Source organism: Canis lupus, chromosome 7, assembly GCF_011100685.1.
Source record: "Canis lupus familiaris isolate Mischka breed German Shepherd chromosome 7, alternate assembly UU_Cfam_GSD_1.0, whole genome shotgun sequence".
NCBI classification, from domain to species: domain Eukaryota; kingdom Metazoa; phylum Chordata; class Mammalia; order Carnivora; family Canidae; genus Canis; species Canis lupus.
The window spans coordinates 9930666-9940326 of record NC_049228.1 but is presented as its reverse complement, the minus strand read 5'-3'; positions in this window follow the sequence as shown (position 1 = coordinate 9940326).

The window sequence follows — 9661 nt, the reverse complement described above, 5'->3', positions numbered from 1 at the left end:
TTGATGCACCCAGGATGGCATCCCAGAGATTGGCTGCCACTCCACGAAGGGCTTCAGGGGAGAGACTAAACCCCAGAGGCCTTCTAGACAAGGAGCCTCGAAGCCCAGGAAAGGATCCCGAGTCAAGCTTCCCTGCTGGCTGGAGAAGCCTGGAGACCCCGCCACCCAGCTCCTGAATCCCCCTCTGCCCGCTGGCTCTCAGGGGCTGCACCAGCTGCCTGCCTGAGGCTGGCCTGGGCTCTGCCAGGGTTGCCGGCTCAGCAGGCCCACTCTGAGCCTCCTGCCAGCTCCTTCCTCTCCAAGGCCCTCTCCCCTTGGTCACCTTTCCCCGAAACACTTTCTAGGCCCTAGCTGGCTTCTGCATTGTTCTGAGAAACTAGTTGACAAGTTGACCAGCCCAGAACCCCTGAACCTGCTAGCAGAGGGGCAGGTTTATGACAGTTGCTCACCTGCGAGCGGGGAAAATCCAGGCCTGGGAAATAGAAAATCTCAGACTAAGGTCACAGCTCAGCCTCTCTCTAGCCAGTGAGGTCACATTTCCTCAGTTTCCCCATGGGCAGCAGTAACCTGCCTTGCCACAGCCACCTCACAGGGTGGCTGAGACACCAGATGAAATGTCTGTGAGCGAAATTTTGAACCAACGGAGTTTGATGTCAATGTAACTTATAATAACCATTGTTTGCTGCCCTGCGCCTGGCATCCCATTAGAGCCAATTCCTACGCTCTCTTCCTGGCACACACAGGGGCTTTGTTGCTTGGAACTCGTGAGCTTGGCAAACTCCTGCTTGCCTGGAATCTAAAGAGACCAGTTGTGAGTTGCCTCAAGGTTGCAGGGCAATGGAAGAGGCTCTCAGTCGGGGCCTGAGCCAGGAATCCCCACTCCAGACCCAACTGCTAGGAGCCCCACGGCTTTGGGCAAGCTCCTTGATTTCCTGGAGCCTTGTGTGGTTTATCAGACACGTGGTGGTTATGATGCCAGCCCCGCCTGTCTGCCTCCTGGGCTCTCGAGGGGTCAAGACAGATTACGTGGTTCTGTGCAAGGGTGAGTTAAATGCTCGGGGCCGAGCAAACATAGGGGATTATTATTGAAGAAAAAGCTTTCTTGATTCCACAACTCACATCCAGCCATTAGGGCTAGTGTGAACTTGTAGGCACAGTCAAGATCCTGAAATGTTAAAAAAAAAAAAAAAAAAAAATCTTGAAATGTTTTCCAGGTCATCCAAGAAAGTTGGCGCAGGAAGAGAAAGATTTAGCTTCTAACTAGCCAGAGGCACAGGTCACTGTCCCCATTACGGTGATGGGGCTGTTGCATGAAGGTACTGTGGGTCAGGAGGAAAGAGAGTGAACTTTGAGTCCTGGGAAAGGAAGACAAAAATGGCAAGATGTCTTCGGAAGGACGGCAGGAACCAGAAAGAGAGCAAGGCGGGGCCCAGCTTGCAGAGCCCAGAATGAGGCAGGGAGGACAGGGTGGGGGGCTGCAGCAGGGGCTCCCCCATCTGCCATGCTGGCTACACCCCAACTTCTCTTGTCTGTCCCAACCCCATGGACAAACCATGGTTGGTTTAGAATAGATACCACTGGTCAGCTTATTCGTGTGGCCCAGACCTGCCCAGTGGAATCTGAGGGAAAGTCCATTGGGGGCTTCTGGGAAAGCTCTCCATCCTTGGTAAAAACAAAGAAAGAGACAAGGGAACCCTTCCCTTCTCCTGATCAACAAGGCCTCGCCAAAGCCTGTCTGGTCCCACCTGCCAGTAGCTGAGCTGGATAATAGCTGGTTCACATTTCTAACCAGCTCCCACCCCCTTCACCCCCATTGCCTACATCTTCCATTGATTGGAGTGAGAGGCTGAGCCTGGGAGCAGCTGCAGCATCCAGTAAGAAGAAAGCCGAGAGCCTGGTACAGAAGCTAAGCCAGAGCCTGGACATTGTCAAGCTGCTGAATCTTGGAATTCCCTCCAGGCTTCTTGACATGTGAGACAAGCATGTCTTCATGGTTGATGCCACTTGTAATCAAATGTTCCACTGACAAGAGAACCAGGGGTAAGATAACAGCGGTTGATACGTGCCACTGAAGGGAACTCAGTTTGCGCAGCCCTTTATAGGCACTTGACTTACTTGGTCGTCACAAAAGACCAGAGGACGAGTGATCTTGCCCTCTTTTCTAATAAATGAGGAAACCAGCCAGAGGGTGTAAATGACCCCTCCTCCCAAGGTCACAGAGCTAATGGCGGTAGGTCTGAAAGCGTAAGCAGAGTTTCTGACTCTTGTCACAGCACACTTTCCACTCCACCTGGGAGAGAGCAAAATTGAAGCTAAACATGCTCCAGACAGCTCGAATGAAGGGTCAGACAGCAGCCTACTCTCAGCATCCTGAAGGGTATAAAAGAGAATCTGATCATCAACCATCGGTGAGCCGTGAGGTTGGGTGGCTGAGCCCAGACAGTGCAGGAATGGGGAGGTGGACAGAGGAAGGAGGTGGCATGTTCCTTGACCACCCCCGGGAAGTTCCTAGATGGAAGGAAGGAAAGATGGGAAAGTGTGAAGCAAGGACTGGCAGTCTTTCCAAAGCGTGAGGCCAACTGACTTCCTGCGCAGGCAGGTACGTGTGGATCCAGCAGTGAAGAGATGGGGCGGTGAGGATGGGGCCAGAGGGAGGGGTGTCAGGAGCAGGGCAGGCTGTGTCTGAGAAACTCTCCAGAGAAGGTGAGTCCTCGACAAAGGAGCTAAAGAGCCTCAGGGAGGGCTGGGAAGGGCTGCTCTGTGAGCGTCCCTGACCCTGGTGTTAGCTGGCCATGGGTCCTTCGCTGGGGTGTCCACAGAGGAACCCTTCCTCTGTTTCAATTCAACCCTCGACAAAGAGCTCCTAGGAGGAAACTCAGACTCTTCACATGATCAGATGTGGGATGTGTTACAAGAAGTGATATTAATCCTCAAGTCCCAAGGAATGGAAACTATTTACTTACAAAAGGTAAAACAGGTGGTACACCTGGGTGGCTCAGCTGGTTGAGCATCGGTTGGTTGAGCACCCCACCTAGGTGGCTCAGCTGGTTGAGCAAAACTCAGGGGTGCCGGAGTGGCTCAGTTGGTTGAACACTTGATCTCAGCTCAGATCTTGATCTCAGGGTTGTGAGTTCAAGTCCTACCCAGGGCACCACACTGGACGTGGAGCCTACTTAAGAAAAATTTATAACAACAAAACAATTAAAACAGATAACAAAAAGCATTTTGTGTGCACACACACACACACACACACACACACACATGCAGAGTACAGATTTCAGCTCCATATCATGCAGGGCTGGACGAAGTAGAGAGCTGGATAGAGAGAGGGAACGTGGAAAGGAGCTTATGGGGAGAGAAAAAATACATAAGACCATTGCAAGTTGATGAGACAAACATCCTTGTTTCCGAGGGCTTCACCAAGGCCTTAGAGCTCTGTCTTTTTTCAGCTATTGGTACATCTCTGTTTGCCTATCTTAGTGGCAGGAGGTGGGGTTCATTGATCCTTTTGTCTTTTCATTAATTAACAAACATTTACCCAGTATCTCAGTGTATGGGGCTCTATCCATGCAGCTGGGGTAAGGGATGAAAAGCAGGGCTCATGCTCCAGAGGCCTCCACAGAGCTCATGTCCACGGCATGAGGTCAGAGCCAGAGGCACACAGTTACAATGCAGTGGGATGAGCCCAATGAGAGCGGTGAGCACCATGGAAGCGGAGAGAACCAGGTCTAACCCAAGCTGGGCTGGGGCACAGGGCCCCCCTCCTTTCTCTACGTCAGAATGACCCACCACAGCAGTCCTGGTAAGGACACACTCAGGCCCGAACTAAGGCAGTGTCACAGAAAGGAAAGGATTGGCTAATGGGGAGAGGCCCCAGGAAGGACTTGGCTGAGGGAGATGACCCCCGCTTGCCCTCAGATTTCTAGCTCATGAAGCTTAGTGGAATGAGGATGTCATTGACAGAAATAGGGAAGAAAGCAAAAGAATAGGACCATGGGCAAAAAGGTTTTTCTTCTCAAATGTAGGAATTGGATCGTGTAAATATCTGACATAACATTTTCCAAAGACTTTCCATATCTTTTAGGATAATCTTCAAACTCCGTTGTTGAGCACATATGGCCCTCCAAATTCTTTCTTCTTCTCTAGGCTTATTTCTCATTACTCCCCTAAGTTCATCCTTAGCTACAGCTATATAAAACTCCTAGTTATTCCGAGACACGTTCCGTGGCTGTTGCATAGTTTCATGTGATTCTCTCTGGCAAGAAAGTACTCTGTTATGAACATCTGTTGCTTGCGTTCTCCGTAGCCTCGCCTTTGGGTTACCTCTCCTGTCTCATTCCATGTGGTCCTGGATGGAGCTGCTGATCACAGCATCCTGCTCCCTGGCCCCAGGGGTGGGAGGAGAGCCAGGCCTAGTCAAGCAGAGAGTATCCCAGCCTTCCATGATTGGCCCAGGATGGGCACATGACTCAAGCTGGGCCAATCAGAGCCCTCCTCTGGGATTTTTAAAAAATATATAAGTGCTGGAAGCATTCTTCTTTCTTCTGGGGCCAACCAAGGTGATATGAGCCTAGGACTTCCTGTGGCCATGGCTGTCTTGTCCCTGAAACATGCAGGAAGCTTAACTGATGAGGGAATGAGTTCCACACAGAGGAAGACACAACAGAGATGTGAGGAAAGCGGAAGTCTGAATGCTTTGTGAGTTCTGAGGCCAGCATCCCCCAGTGGTCCCTAATTGGCTTAAGTTTGTCCTGTCACTTTTAAAACTGAAGGACTCAGGGGTGCCTGGGTGGCTCAGTCAGTTAAGCATCAGATTCTCGATTTTGGCTCAGGTCATGAGATTGAGCCGTGCATTGGGCTCACGCAGAGCATGGAGCCTGCTTAAGATTCTCTCTCTCAGGGATGCCTGGGTGGCTCAGCAGTTGAGTGTCTGCCTTTGGCCCAGGGCATGATCCTGGAGTCCCGGGATCAAGTCCCACATCGGGCTCCCTGCATGGAGCCTGCTTCTCCCTCTCCCTGTGTCTCTGCCTCTTTATCTATGTCTTTAATGAATAAAATCTTTAAAAAAATAAAAACAGGAAAAAAATTAAAAGATTCTCTCTCCCTCTCCTTCTGCGCCTCCCCTTCTAAAAAAAAAAAAAATGTGCAAGACTCCTGTAGCCCAAATCCTAATTTCTTCTATCCACTTCCTGCACATTCTTCAAAAATCAGCTCTAACCCAATTCCCACAGAAAGTTTCCTCTGACCAGTTGCTCCTCCTCTCCTGGTTCCATGCGCTTCCCTTGGGTTCCCATAACATTCTGGGCGTACATCAATTGTATCCCTTAGAAATCAGATATGTTTGGTTGGTTTATATTTCTGCTTACTGTCAAATTATAAGCTCCTTGGCCCTAATTGTTTTCACGTTATACCTCAATTCCTGGCACAGAGAAGGTATTTTAAAAGCTTTTGATGAACAGATAACACGTTCAGAGCTGGTCTGTGGAAACTTCAGGTGCCCAAGAGTGTTTGTGGGTATATTGGTCATGGGGGGGGGTGTCAGGGGGTACTGCTTTAGTGGAACAGGTGGAGGCCAATGGACTGTGGGCCACAGGCAGTGAGGAAGGCCCTCAGTCTGTCTCCGGGGGCTTATCCAAGGAGGAAAGGATGGTGGTGACTGGAGGGGCAAGGGGGTGGTGTAAAGATTCCAAAGTTCTGAGTGTTTATATGTTGAGAGAATGGAGCCAGTGAAGAGAGGGATGAGGATACAGTAAAACCAAGGCATGGAATGGGGGTGGGGAGAGTGAAGGGGGACGGGGGGGAAAGGCCTGGAGGGCAGGTGGGAGGACCAGAAGCAATAATGCCCAGCAGACACTCCACTCCGTTGGGCTAAGGACAGAGAAGAAGAAGGGGGTGGAGCAGCCATGCCACAGTAACCTCAGTGGGTAGCCCCCAGGCTCGTGCGATTGGGCAAAACAGAGCCTCCATCTCTTTGCTGAGGCTCCCAGACCATTTGGCTGCCTTTTTTCCAATGACCCTCCACTTCCCAGCCAGCAGAAGGCCATTGTTGAGCGCGAGTGGCCGTATCAGGTCACTGGCCACCAGCTGGGTCCAGACCCCCCAGGTGCTGGCCAGAGCTCCAGGTCATCCTTGGCCTTGTTCCCTTTGTTGTTGTTACTGGACCCAGGAGATCAGGTTCCCCGGGGTAGTGTTTGCTGACTTTGTCCGGGGCCATGTGATCCTGTCACAGGAGGAGCATGGATGTAAATTATTGAGGAAACCTCAGGTCCTCGACAAGTCCCCGAGCGAGTCAGATATGCCAAGAAACCCGAGAGGCCTGTGCCCTTGGGGTGCCGCAGCTGGGATTGTGCCGTTGATCACTTCCCTGGCCCTTGGCCTCCGAGCCTGCCAGAGATTGAAACTTGAAGTGTGGAGGCTCACCAGGGCCCCGTGTTAAAAGCCCCTGCAGTCAGGATCTGGAGGGGAGACGGTGCAACAGCCTGACTCAGAAACCATACTCATCGGGGGCCCTAGGCGCGTGTGCGGGTCGGGAGGAAGCACTGCCTGTTTCTCCCTGGAGGAGCCCAGGGAGGCATGGCCTTTGCTCGAGAAGGAAGCCCTTGGGAGCTCCTGGCCACACAGAGGACACACAGGGGCACATGCACACACCCACTCACACACACACTGTGGCTGTAATGACAGCAACTGTCAGAGGACACGGGCGAGGTGTAAGCATTGTTCTGGAGGCTGGAACAAGCTGGCCCACTGCAGGAGGGTGGCCCAGGGGAGGGGATTAGCTGAAGTTGCCCCCTTCCCACAGGCCTCCCTGCCCTCTGGTGCAGAGCTGTGCCAGGAAGGGTCCAAACTAGTTGGATGCTGGCTGGTTCCAGCTGCCACATTTCAGACACTGTGGTTCCTTACGAGAGGGCAAGGGGAAAGGATCTTGCTGGCTTGTTGCCTTAAGTCCCAGACTCCTCCCCGGAAAAGAGGAAGGGAAGGTGGGGAGGAGTTCAGTGTTAGGTCTTTCTAAGCTTTCTTTGGTTTTGGTTATCAAGAGACAGCCCATCTGTTTGCTGAGGGCTCTCACTTCCCCACTCTTGACTACCTGCTATCACACTCACTGTGTTTCTGGGCATCGCAGAGATCCCCGAGCCTGTGTACGGGTGCGTGTTCTGGTGTGCCTCCGCACCAACCTGCCCAGCCGTCCAAGTGTGCATCTGCACATCTCCGTGTGGATGTGACCGCGTGTGATAATTCCCGTGTTTGCCTTAAGTTGTCCCCATGCACACGTGAATGTGTCCAGTCGTGCGTGCTGGAGGGTCCCCACTGAGGACACTGAGCACTCATCTACCAGGTTTTAATGTCCAGCAACATGACAACATCAACACAGCTGGCTGGACGTCGAGCTGAGTTTCACCACTTGCCTGGCTTTGTCCAGACCTGATACATGTACCATAATGTCTCAGACTCCCGTCCTCCTTTCCCAGCCTGCCCTGAGTCCCCAGAGGACCCTTGTACGCTACACCCAGAACTTTCCCAGGAGGGCTGAGGGTGTCTGATCTTGGGAGCTTCCACTGAATCGCAGCCCCTTAATCAATCTGTGAGCTGCCAGGCCAGGTCCTGTGTTAAGAGCCAGGGATACAGAAATGAGTAAGACATAGTCTCGTTTTTAGGAAACGCACCCTCTAGTCAGGGAGGAAGGCCTGGACATGACTAATCATGTTCAAAGGCAGACTCTGATAAGATCGTGGGAGTACAGAGAGAGGAGACACTAATGCCCCCCGAGGAACCCAGGATGGTTTCATTGAGCTGGCACTTAGCTAGGACTGGAGCAGAATTTTGACAAGAGAATGTGCCGAATAGCATTCTACGCAGAGCGATGGTGTTCGGAGATCTAAAAGTGAGAAAGCCCACAGTGTCTGCCTTCTGTAGGACGAGGGTGTCGCAGGACTCCAGGGGGGTGCCATCACATAGAATTCAGTGTGAACAGTGGTACCCCCGAAAGTTGTGCAGTGGTGTGGTCCTGCCCTTCTTATCTGTGTTTTTATCAGTCTGTGCCCCCAGCCTTACTCATGTTACCCCAATCCAGTTCCAAATAGGAGAGAATGCCTAAAGCGGGGTTCAAAGAACACAGGAGAACATGCTGTGAGTGAGGCTTGGGAGAGTCCTCTGGAAAACCAGTCTGGTCTGTGAGGATAAAGTCAGAATGGGTTGTTGAGAGTGATTTCGGATTCTTTCTTTGAATCACTTGTTTGGCAAACATTCATCTGTTCTCTAGGAAGAGACAAGCACCGAAGAGGAGAATCTCTCATTTGTTCATGATGATTTGGGTTTGTGTTTCTTATGTGTGTTCCTAAAACAACAAATAGTCCAGAGATTCTGAGATCAAAGAAAAGTTCCTGGAATCAAATACATCTAGAAAATATGTGTAAACAAAGCAAACAGTTTCCTGTACTACAATAATTATCAGCGCCTTGAAAATCTTAATATGCTCTGTGAATCTCCATGAGTGGGATATGGCTAGCAAGATTTATTTAAATGATTGCCCCCCCCGCCCCTCCCCGTATATTCCCACAGGACTGGTAAGGTTGGTTAAAACCTTTCTGGAGAAACCCAGGATCAGGGACAGAAGTTCTAGGAGTCACCAGGAGAGCAGCAAACTGGGGGAAAGGATTCATAAACTTATGGGTAGATGGGTAGATGGTGTGGCGAGAAGACACATCATCTACCTCACTTCACCCAGGAAGACTTCCTAGAAGAGGTGAGGTCTTGGGAACCGTTGAGAGAAGAAAGGACAATCTCAAGGGGCTGCAGCTTAATCTGTGTCACATGAAAGCAAACAAGTATTTGAGGGAATAATCATGCAGCAAAATGCCATGGACTTAAGTATCTGTTAGAACATGCCTTGAGGGAGGGATCAAGAGGAAGGTGGAAGCCCAGGTCTTGCCCGCTCTCGAGGAGCACCCAGCCTGATGGAGCAAGCATAGCCTCTTCCTTCTGGGAGCTCCTAGCCCGATGGTGGCATGAGGAAATGATGGCTTCCAAGATACTGGACGTCAGGCAACAAAGGTCGCAGACACCCGAGAGGCAGGAAGCAAACAAAGCAAGCCCTACACTTGCCTCAGTTTACTGCCTAGAGAGAATTTCTAAGCCATGGAAAGGGAAACGGAGAATGAGACCAGCAGATTTTGTGAGTGAGGAGAAGGAGCTGCAAGTCTGGGGAGACCCAGGCAGCTACAGTACGCAAGAGAGCACCAGGAGGAGAGAGTTGCATGGAGAGAGAACTCTGGAAATCTCCAAGTTTTCAGCAGAGCGCTGACCTGCATAGGTGGGTAAGGAATCTACTCACAGATGGGGAAAGAACCATCCAAACAGATGAAGGAAAGAATGCCCAGAGCTCACCCACGGCCAGGAATACTCCCTATTCCCACCAGTCAGACTGGAAATGTTCATAATTTGTGGGTAGAGTACTCAAAGATCTTACTTCAGTAGTGGAACCTAATTAGCCCTAGACTAAATACTGCTTTCATCTCACCTAACAAGTCTTAAAGGCGTGAAGGGATAAAATTACTGCATCCCAGAACAAATTCAAGAATATTTATCACAGGGATGCCTGGGTGGCTCAACGGTTGAGCCTTTGCCTTTGGCTCAGGGCATGATCCTGGAGTCCCAGGATCAAGTC